The sequence below is a fragment of the Trichomycterus rosablanca genome, chromosome 14 (genome assembly GCF_030014385.1).
Source record: "Trichomycterus rosablanca isolate fTriRos1 chromosome 14, fTriRos1.hap1, whole genome shotgun sequence".
Classification (NCBI taxonomy): Eukaryota; Metazoa; Chordata; class Actinopteri; order Siluriformes; family Trichomycteridae; genus Trichomycterus; species Trichomycterus rosablanca.
In genome coordinates this window covers 23,532,245-23,550,975 of record NC_086001.1, presented here as the reverse complement: position 1 = coordinate 23,550,975, position 18,731 = coordinate 23,532,245, and the positions used below count along the sequence as shown (strand labels likewise).

Below are 18,731 nucleotides of genomic sequence, written 5' to 3'. Positions count from 1 at the left end.
CTACATCACTGTTAAGAGTGTGGGAAGTATTTTATGTTCTCCAACAACACCAGCGCATTCACACAGGAGAGAGGTCGTATCACTATTCACTGTCTGAAAAGAACTTTAGTGAAAGGAATATTCTTTAAGTACACCACACCAGCACATTCACATAAAAGGATGACTCATACTGCTGCTTATAGTGCAGATGAAGTTTTACTGGAAGCAGCATTTAAAATAGACACCAGTACGGTCACACAGAAGTTATGATTTTGTTTCTTTTTCTTCTAATATCCACTAGAACTGTTCTACTTCAATTATCAAATGTACATGATGGTATGAATATGATCATTAATCATCAAATGTAATGTGGTGTAATGTACCAACCTCAGATCTGAATCTGTTTTTATTCTTTATTGAAGTTTAATCTACTTTAATAAACACAGAACAACTTTTACTTTCAAGTGGATTTTACCCTGGTCTTTATGGTGTTTGCATAAATTCTTCATAGTATAATTGTTAAGTTTTCATAAATGAATAGCCTCTTACTTTAACACTTCTAGGTCTACACTCCAAAATTCTAGTCTTTAGACGATTTCCACTTAGCAAATAATGAACCGTCCTCAACCAGAATGTACATGAGAAGGTGTGAATGGAGGGCTGTGGACTGAACAGTGTTGCATTGTTCTATCATCATGAGTCTTTGTTCTTTGTGTTTATCTATAGACCAAATTAGTGGTAGCTAAACTCCTTTGTTAAAAGAAATACTCATATTTACATTTAATTATCCCACCATCTTCTAGTGCATAAAACCCAGTTCATATAAATCCTAATACAGACTGCACTGACATGTTTTACAATTACATTTAAAAATAAATAAATACTATTGTGGTAGTTCAGGTGTTTCCTTATCATGGAGGTGACCAATTGACCAAGACCAATTGAGGGGTCAGGAGACAAGTGTTTCTTTATTGATGAATAAATGTACTTGTTAAACTGTAAATTCCATCCGAGTCCTCTGTGTGATGAGAGTTTGGTTTTGAATCTGATGTCAGCAAATGTGTCCACGGTTGTTAAATGGGACTAAACTCACGGTCCATGTATTTGTATGTAGGCTTGAGCTGGAGTGACAATAGAAAGTGGATGTAAAGGACTGGGTGGGTAATAATTCTAAATAGTTCTTCATGTAACCTGAAATTCTATTCATAAATCATAACAGAATAAAAAGACTAAATCATTAATAAAGAAGTTCGGAGAGGAGAAGAAAACATAAGAGGAAAGAACAGAAAAGAGTAGAAGTGAAATTCAGAGCTTTTAGTATTTAAAGTGTTACTATTAAATGTAATAAGAGCAACCAATACCGCTACTAGGCCCCACTATCACTCTGTTAATCACAGTGCTGCGGGCGAAGAAAAGGTTGAATACAGATGATACAAATGAACGTCCGATCTCGGAAGCTAAGCAGGGTTGGGCCTGGTTAGTTCTTGGATGGGAGACCGCCTGGGAATACCAGGTGCTGGAAGCTTTTATCCACACACACCCACCTTCACTCCAAACCTCCTGTTACACACTGACCCAGCGGCTTTTTCTTCATCAAAGCTACACAATGAGACAAAGATCAGCTCATACTTTCATTCTTACTACAGTGAAACACATTCTACTGACTTTTAAAGTGAAGTTCAAAATGTTGTACAGACATCGTCATCATCTAGTGGTGCTAGAAATAAAAATAAATTAAAATAAGTGAAATGTTTATTTTGTACGTTGGTTTTATATTATTTGTACATTTGTTTTATGCAACTTTAAACCTGTAATAAAAAATTAACATTTTAAATGTGTCTTTATTTGCTTTAACTAAGCTAAAGTTTTTAACAGGAACAGAAATGACAGTTTGTGTAGCAGGGCTGGACACGCCTCCCTATTGAAGTGGAAGGTAAACCCACACTCCTGCAAGAATGGAAATAGTAAGTAAAATGTTTTTATAAAGCTATAAAACTACTTCCACTGAACAAAGTACACAGCATTCATATGAATGAACAAAACACAGACCTCAAATAACATGAACCTGAAGGTATGAACTTACATTGTAGAAAAGAAAAACAAGCCAGTAGCAGCAGTGTGCACATTAAACCATTTATAGAAGGGTCATTAAGTTTGGCAAATTGAAATAACGGCATGTTTCTGACTTCAATGAGTAGGGCATTAAAAAGATCTCACACTTGTCAGAGACCTGCTAGTTAGAGAAGACTCACTTGTTTGTTAGTTTAAGTCCAAAAGCAAGTGTGGCCTGCACGGGGATCAAACCCACGACCTTGGTATTATTAGCACCACGCTCTAACCAACTGAGCTAACCAGCCAATAACTGAGTGCAGGTCATATACCCACATACCCGATTCTACACTGACAGCCCTTCAGTTATGGACCTGCCCCACAGAAACGATGGAGAGCTTTACTGTTGTTGAGCAGAACAGATCTTCGTGTGAGATGACTGAGGTTCATGTCTTCTTCTTTTAAGAATAAATAAAAGCTGATGCTGTAACCTCATACTTTCCTAATACTTGTATTCTACACGCTCTACATTTCTGTCTTCTGCCATGTGCAGTGCAATAATTCACTAAATTACACAGAAGTTCTCTTTTTATTTATTAATTTTTGCCATTGACAAAATTGATTGTAAGCATTTATAAAGGTCATGCCACGTTCATTAGGTGAAATGAAGCCAGAATTAAAGATGGCAGAAGAACAGGGTGATATTCTTACTTTTAGAGATCAAATTACTCAGGTTAGTAAGAGTTAACCTACCTGGTTTAATCACTTAACCCGCTTTCTGGAATACCCCCTGGTCATGATGTTAGTGAATTAAACCTACATCGCTCTGATTATCTGACCGATGAGCTGTCTGTTCTAACATGTTGCTTAAGCCTGGCTAGCTCAGTCGGTAGAGCATGAGACTCTTAATCTCAGGGTAGTGGGTTCGAGCCCCATGTTGGGTGAATTTCTTCATTTACGGAAACCAAGTGGACATGCTTCCACTTTGTACAGTCAGTCCCCGGTGACTTACAGGTGGTTTTTTGTGCTTGTAGGACTGTTGTTTACTGGATGTTTTCAGTTACTTATTTCCACTATTCTGTGGAGCTACACATCGTTGTTGTGTCTCATATCCGTTTGATCAACAGGCAGGTTGTGCAATAATAGACACTCGTCCCTGGGTGGGCTCAAACCACCAACCTTTCAGTTAACAGCCGAACGCGCTAACCAATTGCGCCACAGAGACAAGTGCACAGCTGTTTCATTGGACGGTACACATGGGTCACATGACTTGCTAACGTTTAAGTCAGGCTAATAAAAGACTTTTTCTGGTGTTATTGGAGACTTTTAGAGACTCAGACGTGAAAGCACATATCGTTCTGCAGTTACTGTCCTCACCGAGCGGCGGGTGATGCTGTTGTTCTGTTGATTTATTTTACTCAATACCATCAATCTGTCCTACCGAGCATGTGCACATCTGTTTTTGACTCGTTGAGTGGAACGTCTATAATTTTGTGCTACCTTTACCTAATTTATTTCTGCTAGTGGTTAGTAATGTGTGGTTTTAGTTTTAATTCCTTTAAAAGTGTAAAGGTTAAGTATATGTAATGCTATGCAAGGTGCTCAGATTAGCTGTACGTGATTGCATACAGTTGAATAACAGTTGTTTATCTAATGCTATGTGTTAACGTTTTATTTAACCACGTTTATACATGCGTTCAGTGATACATCTAGCAAAGCCAGTCATTTTTAAATAACCATCTGCGACCTTAACATTACGACAACACAAAATGTATTCAGTTATTTTTCAATTTTGTGCTTTCTTATCAGTTCAGCTGGTACAGTAAAGGTCGTGTCTAATAAAGTTCATTACTGAGTGAATATGTTGAGCATTTATTACGTTAGCTTGTACTTAGCTGTTTGTATACGTAAAACAATGTTGTTGCTTTTCCCTTGTCAGTTCAGTTCTAATGATTTGTTCCTTATTCCATGTTTCTGTAGCTATAGATAAGATCTGTGTGATCTATAGTTTTCTCACTGGGATCTTTTCCAACAGGGTATGATAAATTACGGAGGAAAAACCTTAGAAGATATTCCTCATAGAGGGTTAGAATATTATTTACTACATGCCTGAGATACATGTAACATACTACATGTTTACTATATGTCTGAGATACAGATCAATGGATCTATTGAGATGTGCTACCTATAGTTTATAATAATATATAGATCTATCGACATGTGCTAACCCTTATGCAAATTAGGCGATAACTTCATTTAGCAACTTTTAGCGACTTTTAGGACAGCGAATAGCTACTTTCTTTACTGAGGAGTTGGCAACACTGGCAGTGACCCACTGTATCCTCAGTGCATGACTATCAGCTAATCACACAAATACCACAGAAACAACCAGGAAAGTAAAAACACAAGTTTAGTAATTAGTGTAAAATGGAGAAACTGTAAACATGAAACATGAGGAACAGCGGCGCCAAAATACAGAAAAGGTTCAGAGCTTTTACTTCATCATATCAGTTTATCAGTTTGTTGTTGTTTACATAAATAATGTCTAAAATTTGACGAGCTAACCTAAACAATTTTAAGCTTTTAATAATTTATTTATTTATTTAGAATGGCTGAACGACAGTCGTCTATAAGAAGCAGCTTGTTTACAGCCTTTCTCGCTTACGGCCACACCCCCCTGAGAACACCTGATCTCAGAAGCTAAGCAGGGTCGGGCCTGGTTAGTAATCGATAAATCGAGTTTTGGGTGACAAATGATCAACTAGCCAAGTTCTCAAGTCTAACAAAGTTTATTTAGAAAAGGGTTGGTTCTCCTCAGGCCTCACCAGCTGGTATCTGCACTTCTGCTTTCAGAGAACAATCCATGCAAGTCAGAGAGATACAGACCTTGAGCGCAGGGTTCAGCGTGCTTTTATAATTTTGCCCACACCTTCTGGGTTCTTTGTTCCCATGGTCTGTTCAAACCAGTCCTAGTTATTTCTTTCAGATGTTACTTTATCGGTGTCATTGACCTTGTCCGAGGCTCTGAACCGGCCTTATCTGTACAAGGTGTTCAGGGAGTTCTTCTATGGGACTGTGTGCCACCAATCATCCGTTCACTCCCTTCCAGTAGCTACTCACACCGACCTTGCACCAACATAATCGTAACTCTGTTTTATTATGCTATAACTTTCACATTGCTAATTGATGGGGTGTCCAATTTTATTATTCTAACATTAGTACTTGGATGGGAATACCAGGTGCTGGAAGCTTTTATCCACACACACCCACCTTCACTCCAAACCTCCTGTTACACACTGACCCAGCGGCTTTTTCTTCATCACAGCTACACAATGAAACAGTAAAACACATTCAACTGACTTGTAAAGTGAAGTTTAAAATGTTGTACAGACATCGTCGCCACATAGTGGTGCTAGAAATAAATTACAGCTTGTTGCTTGGGTACAAATTTGTGACTTTATTATTATTACTTTATTTGTATAATATATAAAAATTAGAGAGTGTTTATGGCTCTTCTGTCCCAAGTGTTTTTGTAACGTGTTGTAGACCTTCACTGGCGACTGTTTTTGGTATACAGAAGAGAAAATGTCAAATGCAGGTGAAAATTTGTTATTTGGCAACCAGCACTGTGTAAATATTGGACAGAACACATGATGGGTTATTTTAACTTGTTGGGTTGTGCAGTTTAACCATTGTGCTGGGCTGTGAGGTTCTTTTTTACCATGGATCAACTATGTAACTTTACTGCAGCTTGTATTTAAATGAAAGGTTTACATTGCTGTCTTCAGTATTTCCTCTTTAGTGATATTTAATGTTAATAGCTGTTCTGATCTAAAAGATGCTGCTGCCTTTAACCTTTAAAACTGAGAAGTGATTTGTGAGATTATTAAAATAAGTGAAATGTTTATTTTGTAATTTGGTTTTATATAATTTGTGCAAACATTTGTTTTATGCGACTGTTATCTGCAAGTACCGCGTGTATGTTTTTCTTTCCCTTTTCTTTTGTTCTCTCTAACAAACTTTACTATAGTTGCTGAATGGAGCCTATGAGAAAGCACTACGATTACTCCACCGCCAATCCGCAGTTCCCATTGTGTGCCTGGAGGCGGGTCTTGGGACATAACGGCACCAATTGAAACGGAGCTGGGCGGGAGGAGCACTTCAGTTATGCTGAGACTGTGTTAGGTGAACAGCTGAGTAGTTTGGAGCGCTAATAGCGTGTAAAAGTTTAGTTCAGTTCCTTTCTCAGCGTGCTCCTGCTCAGCGTGGACAGGTAAGTTACACACACACACACACACACACACACACACACACACACACACACACACACACACACACACACACACACACACACACACACACACACACACACACACACACACACACACACACACACACACACACACACACACACACACACACACACACACACACACACACACACACACACACACACACACACACACACACACACACACACACACACGGTAGTTCTATATCTGAATTGCAGACATCCCAAGTTCCAAAAACTCATTTCAAGGAGATAATTGTTCACGTCACAAACACATTAATGTTCCCTACATAGTGCACTAGATAGTGTGAAAGATAATACATTTATGTTCCCTACTTAGTGCACTAGATTGTATACTAGAAAAGAATTTGTTCCTTACTTTGTGCACTAGATAGTGTACTAGATAATAGATTTATGTTTCTTACATAATGCTTTAGGTAGCGTATTAGTTAACGGGATTTATGTTCCATACATAGTGCACTAGATAGTATTTTAGATATGAATGTATGTTCCCTACGTAGTGCACTAGATAGTGAATTAGACAATTGGTTTATGTTCCCTACACAGTGCACTAAATAGTATTTTAGATATGAATTTATGTTACCTATGCACTAGTGTGCACTAGATAGTGTTAGATAACAAATTCATGTTCCCTACACAGTGCACTAGATAGTGTATTACATAATTATGTTCCCTACATAGTGCACTAGATTGTATATTCGATCATAGATTTAAGTTCCCTACATAGTGCACTACACAGTATATTAGACAATTGATTTATGTTCCCTACATAGTGCACTAGATTGTATATTTGATCATATATTTATGTTCCCTACATAGTACACTAGACAGTATATTAGACAATTGATTTATGTTCCCTACACAGTGCACTAGATTGTATATTGGAAAATAATTTATGTTCCTTACTTAGTGCACTAGATAGTGTATTAGATAACGCATTCATATTGACTACATAGTGCACTAGAAAGTATAACTAGATGATGATTTTGTGTTCCTTACATAGTACACTAGATAGTGTATTACATAATTAATTATGTTCCCTACATAGTGCGCTAGATAGTGTATTACATAATTAATTATGTTCCCTAGATTGTGCACTAGATTGTATATTCAATCATAGATTTATGTTCCTTACTTAGTGCACTAGATAGTGTACTAGATAATAGACTTATGTTTCTTACATAATGCTTTAGGTAGCGTATTAGTTAACGGATTTAGGTTCCCTACATAGTGCACTAGATAGTGTATTAGATAACGCATTCATGTTGACTGCATAGTGCACTAGAAAGTATAACTAGATGATGATTTGTGTTCTTTACATAGCGCACTAGATAGTGTATTACATAATTAATTATGTTTCCTACATAGTGCACTAGATAGTGTATTACATAATTAATTATGTTCCCTACATAGTGCACTAGATAATATATTTGTTACATACATAGTGCGCTAGATTGTATATTATAAAAGAATTCATGTTCCTTATATAGTGCACTAGATAGTATACTAGATCATAGAATTATGTTCCCTACATAGTGCACTAAATTGTATATCAGATAATGGATTTATGTTCCCTACATAGTGCACTAAATTGTATATCAGATAACGGATTTATGTTTCCTACATAGTGCACTAGATAGTATTTTAGATATGAATTTGTTCCCTACTATATTGCCAAAAGTATTCGCTCGTCTGCCTGCACACACATGTGAACTTGAGTGACTCCCATTCTTAATCCATAAGGTTTAATATGATGTCGCCACCCTTTGCAACTCCTTCTGAGAGGCTTTCTACAAGGTTTAGGAGTGTGTTTATGGGAATGTTGACCATTCCTCCAGAAGCGCATTTGTGAGGTCAGACACTGATGCTGGATGAGACGACCTGACTGGCAGTCTCCGCTCTGATTCATCCCAAAGGTGTTCTATCAGGTTGAGTTGCTGTCGTTCCAATCGCTTCCACTTTGTTATAACAGCACCGACAGTCGACTGTGGAATATTTAGTAGCGAGGAAATTTAACGACTGGACTTGTTGTACAGGTGGCATCACGGTACCACGCTGGAATTTACTGAGCTCTTAAGTGACCCATTCTTTCACTAATGTGTGTAGAAGCAGTCTGCATGCCTAGGTGCTTGGTTTTATACTCCTATGGGCATTGAAGTGATTGGAACATCCGAGTTCAATGATTTGAATGGGTGAGCGAATACTTTTGGCAATAGTGTATTTCTATTTGTCTGATTGCTGCAAATGCTTTTGTACTTTAACCTCTAAGTCACTATTAATGTAATAATGTTTGTGTCTGTCTGTCGTCCGTCTTTTTATCTGTCTGTCATAGTCACATCAGAACAATGCCAAAGTCCCGTAAAGGAAAAGGAGCTGCAAGAGCAGACATATGGACACTAGCTGGAGGAGTAGAATCTGTTGCTGAAAGATTCCTGTCAGTTGATATTTTAAATCAAGACACCTCATACAGTTCTGCTATTTGGACAAGATTGAGTGTGGACATTTTTGGAAATGACAGACAGAAAAACAAAGATTGGTTGAATGTTTCATGGCGCTACAATCGAAGAAATGTGAAAGGAAAGGTCATGGAACAAAGCTGGTTAAAAGAAATAATGACGGATGAAGAAAAAATGACAGAAAAAAAGGTTTCAGAAGAAAATTTAGTATCCATTGAAGACCTACAAGAACCAGCTGAAGATTTTACCTCAAACAGAGAGATGCACATTTTGGATTTGTTTGAGACAGAGGAAAAAAAAGTGTTTTCTGAAGAGCTAGTTTTGCATGAAATCTCAGAAAGGAGAGAGAAAATAAAGCAAGAGGACTACTCAGATTAGAAAAGAAAGACAAACCTCCAGCAGCACATATAGAAATGTAACTACTACCCCAAAGAAATTTGTCATTTTTATAGCTCGAAAACAGTGGAGGAGAATTGCACCAAAAGGAAGTATCAATAAATGACGACAGCCATGGACCCACATTCTTTATAACCAGTTTAAAAAGGAGAATCCTTCATGTGCACTTCATTTTACACATCAACATCTACGTCTTAAAAACACGCCCCCTACATGAGAGTACAGGCCATTTGTAAATTTTCATCCTGCAAAGCTCGGTATTTATTTACAATGCAAAATAAGCCCAACCCACTGAGGACAAGCATCAAAGTAACTGTTCACCGTCGAGGACCGATTCACCGTCTAAAAACAGAGACACAGTTTAGTCCAGCAAGCAACATTCGCAGAGGCAAAATTGAAAGAGCAGTGCTTCATGGAGTTAGGTCTACACTCCAAAAGTCTTTAGATGATTTCCACTGAACAGTGTTGCATTGTTCTATCATCAGGAGACTTTGTTCTTTGTGTTGATCTATAGACTCCTTTGTAAAAAGAAATACTCACATTTACGTGTAATTATCCCATCTTATAGTGCAGGGGTGTCAAACTCATTTTTACCGAGGGCCACATCAGCAGTATGGTGGCCCTGAAGGGTTCGATTGTAATTTATCCTGCTGTGATTGCAGTTTTTCTTGGAGGCTGAATTCTGTGTTTGGTGTCAAATTGTCAAATTTATACAGTATATTTATAATGTACATCTACATTAATATTGTCCTCCTTTACCACAGACACGGCCTCATAACACAAGAGACGCACCGGTTTCTCTTCCTAAAGCACAAACTTGTATTTACTTTCATTAAACCTCCTCATTCTGCTTAATTTTCTCTACTTTTAAATTTTATGATCATGTTTAAATATTTCTTAACATCATCTACTGGTGGGATGGGGTCACTTTGTGGGTCACAAAATCAGCATGCATCACCCTCCAGAACACAGTTATGTCGGTTTTATTTGCTTTCTAGCTGTGTGATACACTGTGTGCATCAGAATGGAGTAAAACTACATAATACAAACAATAAAAACAATAAAGAACTTAATACAGTACATGCACATAGCTGTAGTTACAGTGTTACATCTGGTACAATATGAGATTTAATTACAAAATTAGGGTAAATTTGTAACTTAAATGCTGTAATATACTCACTAAACATTTACAAACAACTGCGAATATAAACGTCACTACTGTCACTACGATGCTTCTGTATTATATTGCAAGATAATTATTTGTATTTATTATTATTATTTACATTACTGACTACGCTACCCCACGTTTTTTTTGCCGTTTGTACTCGGTCCAGATTTTAGACACAGCTGACTGGGAACAACCAACATCTTTCACGACATTCCATGATGATTTACCTTCTTAAAGGAGTTTTATAATCCTCTGCTCTGTTTCAACTGACATATCTTGTGTTGGAGCCATGATTCATGTCAATCTGCTTTGTGCAACAGCTCTCTGAGGTTAAACTGAAGAATAATTAGCACATTTAATCTGCTGCAGATGTTTTGTTTTTAAACGGCAAATTACAGAGTTTTCCTCTACCACAACAATTATATTTGTTTCTTAATGCCAGAAAGTTGAAATTTTTAAAAATGACTTTTGTGGCATTTTTTTTTTCCTAAAAAATTAAACTATTTAAATAATATCCTCCAAGAGTGGTGATTCCATCATTTTTGTCAGGGGTTGTAGTATTTAAAGTGTTACTAATAAATGTTACTATTAAATAAAATTACTAAGGTTTAGATGCCCACTAAAACTTTAAGCATACCGTAAAACAGTGTTTAAATGCTCACAAAAATTTGCTTAAAACGTAATGCACATCTAAACCCTGTTTTACGGTACTGATCACATGGTTTATGCTAAAATTTTCATGCACATCTAAACCCTGTTTTTTGGTACCCTTAAACTTTATAATAAAGGTCTTTTATAGTGTCACATTTCTAGAATGTATTTAGAAATGATACATCTGAATGACTTTATGTTAACTGAGTGTAAACTACAAGTGGTGTATTATCATTATAAAGTTGAATTGTTCTGTGGAAACGAGAACTTTTAATAACAATAACAATTCATGTAATCAAGATTATTGCATTTAATAACATTTTAGTTGACTCTAAATTTAAAGTAAAATCATAATGTCCCATTATTTCCAACCCTTTTATTTTAAAGCCTGAAATTCTATGCTAAATAGTTCCGCCAGGCGCTTTTACCGTAATGTTTAGTATACGCACATCTTCACAAACAATGTGGGGGCTGATTTGACTGAGCATTTTGAAGTGGAGGCTTGACCACAGTAGTAAATCAAACAGTTCACAGACACACAAGTGCACAGTAAATATTTCTACACCATAAATACAGATAAATCTATAGGTGGGTGTTTCCTCTTATAGTTTTCTTATTGTTCCTCATATACAGTAGAAACTAATTCACACAAATATACATACAGCATTTTACATGACTTAGATTCTTATCATAAAAGCTTTATCTAAGTTCATGTCATTTCACTTTACAGAATAGCCTTTCAATTCCTTGTTTGTGTTTAGGATTAAATGTAAATAACTTCTCTGCTGAGATAAATAGGTGTAGTTTGACTTCACCCATCATGCTTTGTGGCTCCATCTAGTTCATCTGCACACGTTCCATAGATAATGAGCTAGTACTTCACACAAGAAGGTGTGAATGGTTGGCTGATGATTGACCAATGCAGAGTTTTGAACTGGTCTTGGGTCTTTGTCCTCAGCTCTATTTAAGGACTAAACTCTAGACTTGTAGCTGAGTCACTTGGTAAGAAGGATCTTCTGCACGTTCTTCATTAGAAACGACCTGCTGGAGACACCAGCTTTGTTAAAGTGGCTGCCAGGATTCTAACAGGAAGGTAAAGGGTTTTCTTGTTTGTTTCTTTTACATTTATGTTGCATTTGTTGTTTTTTTTATTTTATTATGTTATTTAATATTATCAGGTTAATATATTCAGACAGTTTTAAATAGTTTTATGCTCATAATTGTGGTGATTTATGAAGCCTTTTTTACTCCCAGCACACCAAAGATTTACACTTGTGAGCTAATTATTAGTCCTGTCATGAACTGGATTAGATTTGCTTGGTGCAGGACTGATGTTGAGAAAGTCAGATCTCTTATATCTTTATTTATATCAAGTTATTTATAGTTATTTAATTATTAATATCTGCAGTATTTATAAGTATTTTATCCTGATGTTCTTTAAATTCAGATTCTCACTTAGACGTGAAGTGAATTTAATGTTTTTATTAGTAGGTGATGAGTTTAATATTATTGTGGTATTAATGTAGTAAAAGTAATTCTAATGAATCGACTTGTTTCTTTGTTTCTGTTGCTTTCCAAGGAAACAGTTTCTACAGTCTTATCAAAGCACAAACATGAAGAACTTTCATCACTGCTCAGAGTGTGGGAAGAGTTTTACTACACAGAGTAATCTCCAACAACACCAGCGTATTCACACAGGAGAGAAGCCATATCACTGCTCAGAGTGTGGAAACAGTTTTTCTCATCAGAGTACGCTCCAAAGACACCAGCACATTCACACAGGAGAGAAGCCGTATCACTGCTCAGAGTGTGGAAAAGGTTTTACTCGACAGAGTAAACTCCAACAACACCAGTGTATTCACACAGGAGAGAAACCGTATCACTGCTTGGAGTGTGGGAAGAATTTTGCTAACAGTAATGCTCTTAAAGTACACCAGCGTATTCACACAGGAGAGAAACCATATTACTGCTCAGTGTGGGAAGAGTTTTACTGAAAGTAAATCCCTTAAAATACACCAACGTATTCACACTGGAGAGAAGCCGTATCACTGCTCAGAGTGTGGGAAGAGTTTTGCTCAACAGAGTAAACTCCAACAACACCAGCGTATTCACACAGGAGAGAAACCGTATAACTGCACTGAGTGTGGAAAAAGTTTTGCTTACAGTAATGCTCTTAAAGTACACCAGCATATTCACACAGGAGAGAAACCATATTACTGCTCAGAGTGTGGAAAGAGTTTTATTCAAAGTAGTGACCTTAAAGTACACCAGCGTGTTCACACTGGAGAAAAGCCGTATCACTGCTTAGAGTGTGGAAAGAGTTTTGCTCATGAAAAGAATCTCAAACGGCATCAGCGCATTCACATAGAAAAACTACATCACTGTTAAGAGTGTGGGAAGTATTTTATGTTCTCCAACAACACCAGCGCATTTACACAGGAGAGAGGTCATATCACCATTCACTGTCTGAAAATAACTTTAGTGAAAGGAATTACACCACACCAGCACATTCACATAAAAGGATGACTCATACTGCTGCTTATAGTGCAGATAAAGTTTTACTGGAAGCAGCATTTAAAATAGACACCAGTACGGTCACACAGAAGTTATGATTTTGTTTCTTTTTCTTCTAATATCCACTAGAACTGTTCTACTTCAATTATCAAATGTACATGATGGTATGAATATGATCATTAATCATCAAATGTAATGTGGTGTAATGTACCAACCTCAGATCTGAATCTGTTTTTATTCTTTATTGAAGTTTAATCTACTTTAATAAACACAGAACAACTTTTACATTCAAGTGGAAGAATTTTACCCTGGTCTTTATGGTGTTTGAAAAGTGTGAATGGAGGGCTGTGGACTGAACAGTGTTGCATTGTTCTATCATCATGAGTCTTTGTTCTTTGTGTTTATCTATAGACCAAATTAGTGGTAGCTAAACTCCTTTGTTAAAAGAAATACTCATATTTACATTTAATTATCCCACCATCTTCTAGTGCATAAAACCCAGTTCATATAAATCCTAATACAGACTGCACTGACATGTTTTAAAATGACATTTAAAAATAAATAAATACTATTGTGGTAGTTCAGATGTTTTCTTATCATGGAGGTGACCAATTGAACAAGACCAACTGAGGGGTCAGGAGACAAGTGTTTCTTTATTGATGAATAAATGTATTTGTTAAACTGTAAATTCCATCCGAGTCCTCTGTGTGATGAGAGTTTGGTTTGGAATTCTATGTCAGCAAATGTGTCCACGGTTGTTAAATGGGACTAAACTTACGGTCCATGTATTTGTATGTAGGCTTGAGCTGGAGTGACAACAGAAAGTGGATGTAAAGAACTGGGTGGGTAATAATTCAAAATAGTTCTTCATGTAACCTAAAATTCTATTCATAAATCATAAGATAATAAAAACACTAAATCATTATTAAAGAAGATTGGAGAGGAGAAGAAAACAGGAGAGGAAAGAACAGAAAAGAGTAGAAGTGAAATTCAGACCTTGTCCCAGATAGCATACAGATGTGGGCCACTTCTGACAACGTTACGGCACTGCCGGCTCACTGCCGGCATCGGCAAACAGCATATGAGCCAAAAGTGGCCCACATATAGGAAATGCTTTTATGGCCCACATGTCCCAAAACACATCTGGCAAAGACATGGCACCACTGGCAAACTAAGTGAGCCAGTAATACTGGCTCTTATATTAAAAATGGTAATGTCCCACTTTCTATACTCTAAAAAATGATTCAGCACATTAGTAAATTAAACATAATATAATAAGTCAGTTCAACAAAAAAAAATAAGTTTGTTACATTTGTTCAAATTTTTGAGTTTGGGCAACCTAAAAAGACATTATTTTAGACAAACTTAAAATTGTAAACTTTTTCAACGCATTATTTTTGCTTTAGTACAACATCATACCAATTTTGAGTTGAGCCAACTAAAAAATCTGAGTTGTCTGAACAAAGCAAAGAAGAGAAGAGCATCAGAAGCTCTACGTTCTGTGACTGCGCATGCGCACTTCTCCGAGTTGAGTTGAGGGACGAGGACGACGCTGAAGTTTTGGATTTTGCTCTGACCTGCCCTGAGGTAGGTATTCAGCTATTCAACATAATACAAGTTATGTTTAAAACGTAACAAATGCATAAACAATAAACTGACTGAATAATGAGTGGAATTACTAGGATTTTAGTTTCACGTATTTTCTCAACCAAAATTTCAAATATTGTATGGCAGACGAGTGCGAGTTCTTTTCAAATTGTTAATTTATATAAAGGTGTACGAGTGTAATCTATTTGCAAATTTGGGCTTGTCGGTGACAATTTAACCATTTTTGGTACACAGAGAGCGATGTTAGCTGACATGCTAGCGGGTTATGATGCCCATTTGTTTGAATGGCCTGGGGCTAACTGTGTTAGCTTAATAAGCCAAACTTGTCTGTGGTACAGCACATTACAAAACAGTCTGTTACACTTAATTATGATGCGGTATGATTGTAAGTAAGCGGCTCATTTGATGTGATTTTCACGACTGTGAATTAGGTAGGGCCTTATTCATGGTATTCATAGTTAGCTATAGGTGCAAACTTTTAAACATTAATATGCTTATTGTTAATTTATTGGAATTTTGCTTACATACTTCAACTTTAGCTGATTTACTGTGCTTGTCTTAATTGATTATTAAACGAAAGCTAAATCATCATATTGTTTAAATGTATATTATTTTAAAATTGTTTGTGTTTTTTATTGCAGATTGATATGCAATGCAATCCCAGTTCAGAAGTACTACTGAAACATTACAGATTGTGTCATTACCAAGGGCGCTCCTGGCCATTGCCGTGTTTGTATCCTGACTCTGCTTACTATACTAGAAAACTAGTTTGTTTATTGATGCTAATTATACTTTTGCTGGAGTGGCACAGGTTTATGGCTTAAAATAAATGTCTGTTGTTAAAGTCAAATAAACGTTTTAATAAAATTTTCTTAAATTGTCTTAAATTTCTTTCATAGCTACTTGTTAAGAGCGTAACATATTCATTTACATTTTTGTCATTTTGCAGATGTTTTTACTCAGATAGGCTTACAATTGTGGCTGAATACAATACAAGCAATTGAGGTTTAAGGGCCTTGCTCAGGGCCCCAACAGTGGCAACTTAGTGGTGGTGGCGCTTGAACCAGCAACTAGACCAGTACCTTAACCACTGAGCTACCAACTGCCAGTTCAGATATGTAAAAAAACTTTTGCCTGTAAAAAAAACATTTAGTAACTGCTTTTTTTTAGTTAAAAAAAACACAGTTTAGTAAACTAAAAGTAAAATGTTTAGTCAGCCTTAAAAATCTAAAGGTTAATCTGACTTGAAAATGTAAGGCAACCGGCTGCCTCACCTTTTTAAGCAGTTGTGCAACTTGCTTTGCTAAGTTAGGTTGTTAGTTCACTCAAATCACTATTTAAAGTTGGACAAAATTACAATTACTATTTGATTGTACTATATATATATATATATATATATATATATATATATATATGTATGCAAGCCCTTTTGCTGCTTGTTAATTGTTTGCACTTTTAATAAATGCAGATATTGTATTTGATGACTGGAAATTGATTTATTTGAGTGGTAGTTAAGTGTGCTTATATTTTAAGTAATACAAAAGCAAAAAAATTAAGGCAATAGTTTGCATGGATCTTTCTATGTTTGTAGAACTTAAAAAAATGAGTTGGTACAACTTGAATTTGTAGTCCTTCATTTTGACTTTATTTAGTTGTGTTTATTACAAAACCTGAGTAGATTCAACTTAAAAATATTTAAGTTGACTCAACGTAGTGATTTTAGTTATACTGTGATAATGTATTTAAGTATATTTTAAGTGGCTTAGATAGGTTCCATTTACTTAATAAAACAGAAAGTTAATTCAACTCAAAAAGATCCATGCAAACTATTGCCTTAAATTTTTTAAGTATTTCAACACCACATTTTTTACAGTGCAAACTCCATGAAGAATGAGTTTGATCACTCACGTGCAGTGGCGGCTCCTGACAAATCTCTCAGGGGGGGCAATTGTTGCGATGATGGCCAAGGTGACCCGTTCAATGGGTAAATTAATGCTTAAATAATTAACATCTTAAGTCATCTGTCAGTTTGCCCTCACAAATAACTTTGAACGTGGAGATAATAACAATAATAACAATAATAATAATAACTAATAATAATAATAATAATAATATGATAATTTTAAGTAAAGCCTTCACACTAACAATTTAATAGTCTTCATCAGATAGCATTTTATTTTAGGTGCTAGCTGCTCCAACTAGGGTTGCAAACTTTCAGAACTGTGCAACCCTAACCGTAGGCTATAAAAAATATAACGGGTCATACACAGTTTTATTTAGGCTGTTTAACATTTATTATTTTCATTCTTTATAATAATAAATCAAAACCATATTTTAGGCAAAACAACATGCATAAAGAACATCATGTAACATTTTTTCTCAATGGTGTAAACAACATTTTTACATGATCCATCTTCACACAGACATGTAGCCCCGGTTCTGGACTGCATTGCTTAGGGGGGCAGTGAGGAAAGTGCTGGCCCTGCTTGTGTTACTTTACTTTCGCCCTACACATGGCGTTACTAGGACTAAAAGTGAACACTACTTACAATAATAACCGAACCCCTTTTAATTCCCGCGGTAGCAGCAGTTTCATACATAATCGCGCTGTCTCAGTCTAATCTGCAGCGTTTATCTCCCATTGATAAAAATATGGAACACCACGTTTAGTTTCCAAATAAGGAACGATTATGTGTGACGCAGGCACGTAAGTGCGAGCCCTTCCGGAAGTCATTCAAAATGCATTAGAGCACCCTCAATACGAAAAAAAAGAGCTTTAACATGAGAGTCTATGAGAGCGATCTGGGGCGATTTTCAGTTAGAGCCTGATCGCCCCGAAAGGGCCGGTACTGTACGGAACACAACTCCACACTGATTGGACTGCGATATTCAGAGACAAAACAGACTCCAGAACAGTCACAGCTAGTTTAACACTGGTTGAATGTGATAGAAACATTTCTTCCCTTTCGCACTTTGGTGGTGCGTCGCACGATCGCCCTAATGAACGAGCCGCCCCTGCTCACGTGTGTATTTATTTATGTTTTAATACAAGCACAGAGCAGCGCTGTGAGCAAGGTTTAAACCTGCACGGGGAGACTCCATTGGATATCAAGTCCAACGCCTTAACCACTCGGCCATCATAGCCTGAGGAACACAGGAGCTCTCTAACAAAAACTTAACCAATTCAACAACAACATCAACAACAATATGATTATCATACTAACAGTGAAGTGTGGTGGTGGTAGTGTGATGATGTGGGGATGCTTTGCTGCTTCAGGGAAACTTACAGTATAAGGATGGATGGACCCACAAATGCTCCAAATTTGATTGATTAATGTAGGAAGTACCAGACACCTTCAGGTCTACAACGTCCGTACAGCTGTGATGGCCGAGTGGTTAAGGCGTTGTACTTGAAATCCAATGGGGTCTCCCTGCGCAGGTTCAAGTCCTGCTCACAGCGATCGTGAGTTTTAATGAAAGCTTAACGTATATACTGATAAACACTGATAAAGTTGTATGATTGCAATCAGATCATGATTAATGTAAAACTAGTTATCCTCCTATACGTAACATCCCAATGTTTACCTCAGGATTTTCT

The 18,731-nt window shown here is 36.5% G+C and overlaps 2 non-coding genes across 2 annotated transcripts; one reads left to right on the top strand and one right to left on the bottom strand.

The window, feature by feature from the left end:
• Nucleotides 1-18,195: 18,195 nt before the first annotated feature.
• Nucleotides 18,196-18,277, bottom strand: trnas-uga (transfer RNA serine (anticodon UGA)). Its single transcript has one exon. It is a non-coding gene; the product is annotated as a tRNA-Ser (tRNA).
• A 234-nt stretch (nt 18,278-18,511) lies between these two features.
• Nucleotides 18,512-18,593, top strand: trnas-uga (transfer RNA serine (anticodon UGA)). The gene has a single exon. It is a non-coding gene; the product is annotated as a tRNA-Ser (tRNA).
• Nucleotides 18,594-18,731: the final 138 nt, after the last annotated feature.